Source organism: Herpailurus yagouaroundi, unplaced genomic scaffold, assembly GCF_014898765.1.
Source record: "Herpailurus yagouaroundi ecotype Mexico unplaced genomic scaffold, PumYag 188, whole genome shotgun sequence".
Taxonomy (NCBI): domain Eukaryota; kingdom Metazoa; phylum Chordata; class Mammalia; order Carnivora; family Felidae; genus Herpailurus; species Herpailurus yagouaroundi.
Genome location: NW_024412419.1, coordinates 2,382,061 through 2,390,904, shown reverse-complemented (window position 1 = coordinate 2,390,904; position 8,844 = coordinate 2,382,061).

Below are 8,844 nucleotides of genomic sequence, written 5' to 3'. Positions count from 1 at the left end.
TTTCTTTCTTTCTTTCTTTCTTTCTTTCTTTCTTTCTTTCTTTCTTTTTTTCTTTCTTTCAGAGTATTTAATAGTACAAATTGAATTTAGTGGTTACAAAGGTATTCAAATTATCTATTTCATATGGGACTGGATTTGGTAGTTTGTGCTTTTAGAGGAATCTGTCCATTTCATGTAAATAGTTAAATTCATGGAGGCGCCTGAGTGGCTCAGTCGGTTAGGCTTCTGACTCTTGGTTTTGGCTCAGGTCATGACCTCACAGTTCATGAGACTGAGCCCCTTGCTGGGCTCTGTGCTGACAGTGCAGAGCCTGCTTGGGATTCTCCCTCTCTCTCTGCCCCTGCCCCATTCATTTGCTCGCTCTCAAAATAAATAAACTCTAAAAAACCAAATTGTTGAATTTTTGTGGGTAGAGTGGTTCATAGTATTCTCTTATTATCCTTTTAATATTCGTAGTTTTTTCTTAGGTATATTTTTAAGTAGGTTTCACAGGGAACCTTCAAGTCAACACATTATTATAACCCTGATGGAATATGCTGAATTTTTAAACCTTGGAACCTGATAGAGTGTTGCATGTGTACATTTAATAGGTGTTTTTAGGCTCACGTTCAAAACTTAGAGGTCACTTTACTAATATTTATGTTGGGGAACTAACTGGTATTTGTGCGTTTACTGGTTTCTTTAACTGGAAATGAGTCAGTAACATCAACAGGACTGATTAACAAATAACAGAAATGTAATCTCTCCTGTTCTCTTTCATTTTGTCAACCACTTTTGTGTGCATCATTATGGGCTCGTGACTGCTCATCAGCCAACCTCTGCCAGTATTCTGCTTTGATGTTCAAGTTGTCTCACTCAGTTTTGGCCAGCAAAACTGTAAACGACTTGAAGCATTAGCCCCTCTTATGGGGGCGCCTGGGTGGCTCAGTCGGTCCTTGATTTTGCCTCAGGTCATGAGCTCACGGTTCATGGGATCAAGCCCCTAGTCAGGCTCTGCACTGACAGTGCGGAGCCTGCTTGGGATTCTCTCTCTTCTCTCTCTCTGCCCCTCCCCCACTTGCCGTGTGTGTGTGTGTGTGTGTGTGTGTGTGTGTGTGTGTGTGTGTGTCTTTCAAATAAGTAAACATTTAAAAAATGATAATAATAAAACATTAGCCCCTTTTTAGATGAGTTTCTGTGTCCCATCATCTCTATTAAACTTTGAGCACTGTGCTTTTTGGCACACGGAGCTATCCCAGGCTCGTTTTGTCCTGTTCTGTCTCAGACATGGGGTTAACCTTTTCTCCAGAAAGCTTGGTTCCTTTTACTGGAAGAATGGTATTAGAAACCAGAATCTTGACACAAGGGTGCATCATGGGGGGCTTCCTGAGGCCGCCTTGATCTTCATAACTAGCATGATCTTTAATAGGTGTTCTTAAGGTCATATGGTTTACTAATCCTCCTTGTGTGTCTGTAAATTTTAGTCCTTTTGAGGAAACGAACAGGAAGCCCCCACATGTCACAGAACAGGCATTGGACCTCTCACAGCCCTCAAGCACTGAAAGCTAATGGAAGGCACCACTGAATCCCAGGGGCAGGAAATGTGGCCATTGCCCCCACTCGGTCATCGGAGACCCCTGTCCCTTTAAAACCCTCTTGGCTAGGCAGAAACCACAGAGTTGGCCTTTGGACCAGAGGCCACCTTCTTCCCAGGCGCTTGGCTTCCTGTGTAAAGCTCACATTCCTTTCAATCAACACCCATGTCTTGAGTATTAGCCTTTTTAGATGGGCAACCAAACGTGAGATTTAGTGACACTCTTAAACCATGTCAGTGGACAGAAGTAGAAAAGATGCCCATCGTAAATCACTTTTTCATGTACAGATACAAGTTCATAGTGCTATTTCCAGCCCAGTTCTAATAGGATAGCATTCCTTCTGAAACCCTTGATCCTATAGTTAGATCTCCTTTTCTCTTATAATAAGCATCTTGATCCCTCAGCACATAAATACGATCACTTACTTGCTTTATTTGGCAATATGGGAAAACAAATTCAAAAGAACAGTTCAATATGGATATAAAACCTACAATCACGAAAATTCACAATTTCTCTAGTAGGATTTGCAGTTAGTTTGCTACATTCCACAGTTGACTCATGTCCCACTCTGGCATCTTTGGAAGTTTCTCCAGTGAAAGTTTGGGTCCGCTGTTTGAGCTTATTTTCACTTTGCGGGTTTTGACATCCTAACAGCTGCTAGTTCTGAATACACAAAACAAGGTGGCTCTCAGCTACTAGGAGAGAGATGGTCTACTCTACATCGAGACAATGGAAAGAACTTCAACTCACTCTCCAAAATTGTCTAAGTTGGTTTTTTTTTTTTAATGTTTATTTATTTTTGAGAGAGAAAGAGAGAGCATGAGTGGGGAAGGGGCAGAGAGAGAGAGAGAGGGAGGCACAGAATCTAAACCAGCTTCAGGCTCTGAGCTGTCAGCACAGAGCCCGACACAGAGCTCAAACTCAGAAATGGCGAGATCATGACCTGAGCTGAAGTCGGTCGCTTAACCGACTGAGCCATCCAGATGCCCCTAAAATTCTCTACGTTTTTTAAATGTTTTATTCAGTTTTGAGAGAGAGAGAGAGAGCATGAGCAGGGGAGGAGCAGAGAGAGGGGGAGACACAGAATCCAAAGCAGGCTCCAGGCTCTGAGCCATCAGCACAGAGCCCGACACAGGGCTCGAACTTATGAACCACGAGATCATGACCTGAGCCGAAGTCAGACGCATAACCGGCTGAGCCCCCGGGGCGGCCCAGTCTCCAAAATTCTTTACGTGGATTCACTTAGCTGCCTTCTGAGTTATCCACCCACAAAGATATGCAGCAGTACCAAATTCATAGAAATGGGAGCCTGGGTGGCTCAGTCAGTTACACGTCTGACTCGGTTTCAGTTTAGGTCACGATTCCACAGCTCGTGAGATCAAGCTCTGTGTTGGGCTCTGTGCCGACAGCATAGAGCCTGATTGGGATTCTCTCTCTTTCTGCCCCTTCCCCACTCATGTTCACTCTTTCTCACACTCTCAAAATAAATAAACTTTAAAAACCAAAATTCATAGAAATAAGTGCTAACTGAACAGTTAACTTCCCCTTATTTTTAAATTTCAATACCAGAACTCAAGTATTGCACATATTCAGAAAAAAGTTTTAAATATCTAATTCTTGTGTTGATCACTCATGCTTTATAAGTTTCTTTTTTTAAGCTATAAGTTCCTTTTCATTTTACGATCTATAATATCCCCTTCTGACCTAACATATTGTTATACCAAAGTCTGCAGTATGTAATCCACGAAGGGTTCTCCTGACGGTATTTTGTTGGTCCATGTCAATGCTTACAGCCAGAGATCACCACGAACACTCCTATAATTGAACAAGGTGGCTTATTACACTCTGCTGCAAGGGAGACACACATCCTGAGCAGCTGTGAGACACTTCATAAGATGTGAGGAAAGACTTATTAGAGGATTGGGGTTGTGTTAGGGGATTTGGGAGAAAGCTTAAGGAGCGGGGCGTTTGAACCGGGGCAGATGCCGTCAGGATGCAAGGTAACTTATTTATTTTTTATTTTTTTATCATGAAGTTTATTGTCAAATTGGTTTCCATACAACACCCAGTGCTCATCCCAACAGGTGCCCTCCTCAATACCCATCCCCACCCATCCCTCCCTCCCACCCCCCATCAACCCTCAGTTTGTTCTCAGTTTTTAGGAGTCTCTTATGCTTTGGCTCCCTCCCTCTCTAACCATTTTTTTTTTCCTTCCCCTCCCCCATGGTCTTCTGTTAAGTTTCTCAGGATCCACATATGAGTGAAAACATGGAATCTGTCCTTCTCTGTATGACTTACTTCACTCAGCATAACACTCTCCAGTTCCATCCACGTTGCTACAAAGGGCCATATTTCATTCTTTCTCTTTAAATTTTTTTTTTAACGTTTATTTATTTTTGAGACAGAGAGAGACAGAGCATGAACGGGGGAGGGTCAGAGAGAGAGGGAGACACAGAATCGGAAACAGGCTCCAGGCTCTGAGCGGTCAGCACAGAGCCCGACGCGGGGCTCGAACTCACGGACCGCGAGATCGTGACCCGAGCCGAAGTCGGCCGCTTAACCCACTGAGCCACCCAGGCGCCCCATCATTCTTTCTCATTGCCAAGTAGTATTCCATTGTGTATATAAACCACAATTTCTTTGTCCATTTGTCAGTTGATGGACATTTAGGCTCTTTCCATAATTTAGCTATTGTTGAGCGTGCTGCTATAAACATTGGGATAAAAATGCCCTTATAGGATGCAGGATAATTTAATAAACCTCATGTACAGGGGCGCCTGAGTGGCCCAGTCGGTTGAGCATCTGACTTTGGCTCAGGTCACGATCTCGCGGTCTGTGAGTTTGAGCCCCGCGTCGGGCTCTGTGCTGAAAGCTAGGAGCCTGGAGCCTGCTTCAGATTCTGTGTCCCCCTCTCTCTCTGCCCCTCCCCCGCTCATGCTCTTTCTCTCTCTGTTAAAAATACATATTAAAAAAAAAAAACCTCATGTACAGTGAGTGCAGACTAGAGCAAGGCTATAGCTACAACAGAGAGAGGCAACAGTCACTCCTCTGAGTCCAGAGAAAGGGTTTTTTGGTACTTTGTAGCTTGGACAATGTTTATGTTCAGTGTGTGTTCAGATTTTGGAGGGGCCTTATTCTTGTCTTCACCAGTCATGGTCACAAAGTGGCCTTCTCTGCTGTCCATGTTCAGTGGGAAAGTTCCAGGGACCTTGCTGTGGGCTCCCTACCGACTCCTGGAGGTCAGGCTCCTGCTTTTTCTCACCCAGTACCAGCCTACCTTCCGCTTTCCTGAGGGGCTCTAGGAGTGACCAACGACATTAGAATTTCACATGATTGGCAAAGGACAACATATGAATACGTTTTTTTTTTAATTTTTGAGAGAGAGAGACAGAGAGACAGAGGGGGGGGGGGGCAGAGACAGGGAGGGAGACACAGAATCCGACAAAGACTCCAGGCTCTGAGCTATCAGCACAGAGCCCGATGCCAGGCTCCAACTCATGACCCGCACACAGATCATGACCTGAACTGAAGTCGGACATTTAACCGACTGAGCCACCCAGGTGCCCCTTTATGAATACAATTCTTGAGTCACCTAAAAATCCTAACGGGGTACAAATCAGATTTTATATATTTACTAGTATCCATATATTTTTTAAGTTTATTTATCTTGGGGGGGAGGGGCAAAGAGAGAGGGAGAGGAAGAATCCCAAGCAGACTCTGTGTGGTCAGCCCAACTGGGGGCTTGATCTCAGGAACTGAGATCATGACCTGAGCCCAAACCAAGAGTTGGACACTTAACTGAGCCACCCAGGCACACCCAGTGTCCATATTTTTACTATAGAAGTCATAAATGTAGAATTTCAATTTCTCTGAAGACTTGGGATAAACAAAAGTATTTATACTTTAATGCTCACCCAGTTGAAACTTCCTAACACCAATTAGGGATGTTATAAAGTATAATCAGAGTATATAAAAATAAATACAATTAAAATTTTTAAATAACTGGGAAATCTGTCAGATATTATAGTTTTAAATCATATCCAAAATTTCAAGTGAAAATTTTTTCCATATGTTTATGTTACTTTCAAATTATCTGAATCTTGCTAGAACTGGTTCATAAAAGACACCAATATATATAATTATAACAAAATGTAATTGCAATACATTGTAATATAAATCCTGTTTTACATCACAATTACATAAATCTTCAGCTATTTAATTTCAAAAAATTTTTTAATGTTTATTTTTGAGAGAGAGCAGGGGAAGCCCAGTGAGAGAGAGAGAGAGAGAGAGAGAGAGAGAGAATCCCAAGTAGGCTCTGTGTTGTCAGCACAGAGCCTGATGTGGGGCTCGATCTCATGTTGAAATCCTGACCTGAGCAGAAACCAAGAGTCGGTTGCTTAACTGACTGAGCCAACCAGGCACCCCTTCAGCCATTTAATTTTAAAGAAGAAATCATACGCTTCCCTGAAACCCAGCATATCATGTCCTGAATTCCCCAACTACGCATTCTTCATTTATCACTGAAAGACAAAATTATATTCTTTAAATTTATGTTAAGTGATAAAGTCTCCGATTTTGTTGTATATATGGATTTCTTCCCCCTCCTTTTGAGATGTGAATCTCATGAATTAACAATTGGTGTTTCGGGGTGCCTGGGTGGCTCACTTGATTGAACATCTCTTTATCAGCTCAGATCATGATCCCAGGGTTGTGGGATCAAGCTCCAGGTTGGGCTCTGCCCTGAATGTGGAGCCTGCTTAAGATTCTTTCTCCTCCCTCTGCCCCTCTCCTGCTCACGTGTGCACTCTCTCTCTCTCTCTCTCTCTCTCTCTCTCTCTGTCAAAAAAAAAAAAAAAAATCAGTGTTTCTACAAAGTTCTGAATATGGAGTAAACATAAACGTAAAAAGAAATCATCTTGAAAATACAGATTCTGATTCAGAAATTGGGGGCTGGGGCTCAATATCTTATATTTCTAACGTTCGCAGGTGGGGCTCATGAGACTGGCCCAGGCACCACACTTCGAGTAACAAAGGACCCGATATAGAGAGGAATTACAAGAGACATAGTAACCAGGAACTGAGAAAGATTCCTTGCAGCATGAAGGAAATGAATCACAGTATGGATGTTTTCCTCCTGGAGGGACCAAGAGACCCTGCCTGGCTAGTTCTGGTCATGGACAGAGCACTGTAGGGGTGGGGATGCCGTTAAACAGTTAAGCTCTGTTGTCCTTTAAGAAAAAAAAAATACTAGTTCTATGTTGCATAAAGTGCCCCATTAAAAATGACCCAGCAGCGGGAATGTATGATGTCAGCACTGGAGGCAGAAAGCCTAGAGGTCAGGCAGATGAGCGAGCCCAGACTGCAAGGCTGTTCCCTCCACACCGCTGCGCCCAGCGTTCATAATAAAGTGACAGGAGGAGAGTTACAGTGGAGTCCTTGCACGTGAAATGAATTTATGGACCTGTCTGGCTGAGCAAAAATTAATGGATTGAATTTAGCAAAAGGTTTTGTCTATCTCCTCCCCTTACGGCAGCCAGGGTTTTTATCATTTCCTGTCGGCCAGGGGGGAGCATGGGAATGAATGAAGGTGCAAACCAGTGATGAACGTGAAAATCAAATGCATACAAGGAAGCAAGGTCACTGGCTGCTTCTGGAAAGTTTCAAAGTCACTCTTCCTATGTAACAATATATCATCTGTAGACATCCGTGACCTATCAGGGGGATGAAAGGTAACTGCTCAAATATTAATATCTAAAATACAGAAATACACTTGATTTTTATCATAAGCTGATAATTTGCTCATCTTCAATATATTTCATCAAAAGCAGCACCAGTGTTCCTATTAATCTTCACGGAACATGGACAGGATGAAAAGAACTAATGTGACATTGGGAACGCGCTTGGTGTATCGCACCAGGTCAGAGGCTGCACACTGTGTTCACAGCCACCGCGCACAGCGTCATTATCTCCGTGTTTCAGAGGAGAGAACAGAGACTTTCAGCAACTCACCAAGTTTATACAGCTGGCAAACTGTAGAGCTGAAATTTGCAATCAGTGTGAAATTTGCAAACTGTAGAGCTGAAATTTGCAACCGCCCAGGTCGGGGACAGGGGAGGACAGGTGCACACACATGCTGCATTGCTACCCTCGCCGTCCCCCCCACCCCCGCGGTGTGCTCATACCACATGACCCACAGAAGTCCACACCACTCCACGGTGCCAGCACACCAGTAACCTCACCCCCGTTAGCTGAGGTCCTCCTGAGGTTGGGAAAGTTGATTGACAGAGCCCTGCTGACCTGACAATCCTCAGGTATTACACTTTGCTAAGAGGTCACCTTTAGGTAAATAACAAAAAAAGTACACTGTCTCTGGAAGGTTGCAGTTAACATGTCCTTAGCTCCATAATCATGTTCCTTAGGCTACATGGGGGCATTTTCTACAGCTATTCCGGCTGAAGGGGCAGATTTGGAAAACCACCCCCAACTACTAGAAACCTGCGGGTGTGCACGTGGAAGGGGCAAGTGGGGGGGGGGTGCAAGGATATCCCAAGCCTGTGTGATGCCCAGCGTTTACTTTGTAAACATCCTTCTCCAGTCAGTAAAAATATTTTCAGTTAGAGGTGGCTGGGTGGCTCAGTAAATTAAGCCACTGACTTCTGCTCAGGTCATAATCTCACAGTTGGCGAGTTCAAGTCCCCCATTGGGCTCTCTGCTGATGTGAGGTTTTGCTGCAGAATGTAGCAATGTAGTTTTGCTGATTGTTTCCTTCCTTGTGCAGAAGCTTTTTATTTTGATAAGGTCCCAGTAGTTCATTTTTGCTTCTGTTTCCCTTGCCTCCGGAGACATGTTGAGTAAGAAGTTGCTGTGGCCAAGATCAAAGAGCTTTTTGCCTGCTTTCTCCTGGAGGATTTTGATGGCATCCGGTCTTACATGGAGGTCTTTCATCCATTTTGAGTTCATTTTTGTGTACGGTGTAAGAAAGCGGTCCAGGTTCATTCTTCTGCATGTCGCTGTCCAGTTTTCCCAGCACCACTTGCTGAAGAGACTGTCTTTATTCCATTGGATATTCTTTCCTGCTTTGTCAAAGATTAGTTGGCCATACGTTTGTGGGTCCATTTCTGGGTTGTCTATTCTGTTCCGTTGATCTGAGTGTTTGTTCTTGTGCCAGCCAAGTTAAATTTAAATTAGGGAAGTTGAGATTTTTAAAGTGGATGTTCCCTGAGTTCACACACAAGAACACCCTTGACCATAGCAAGCTCTATCTCCC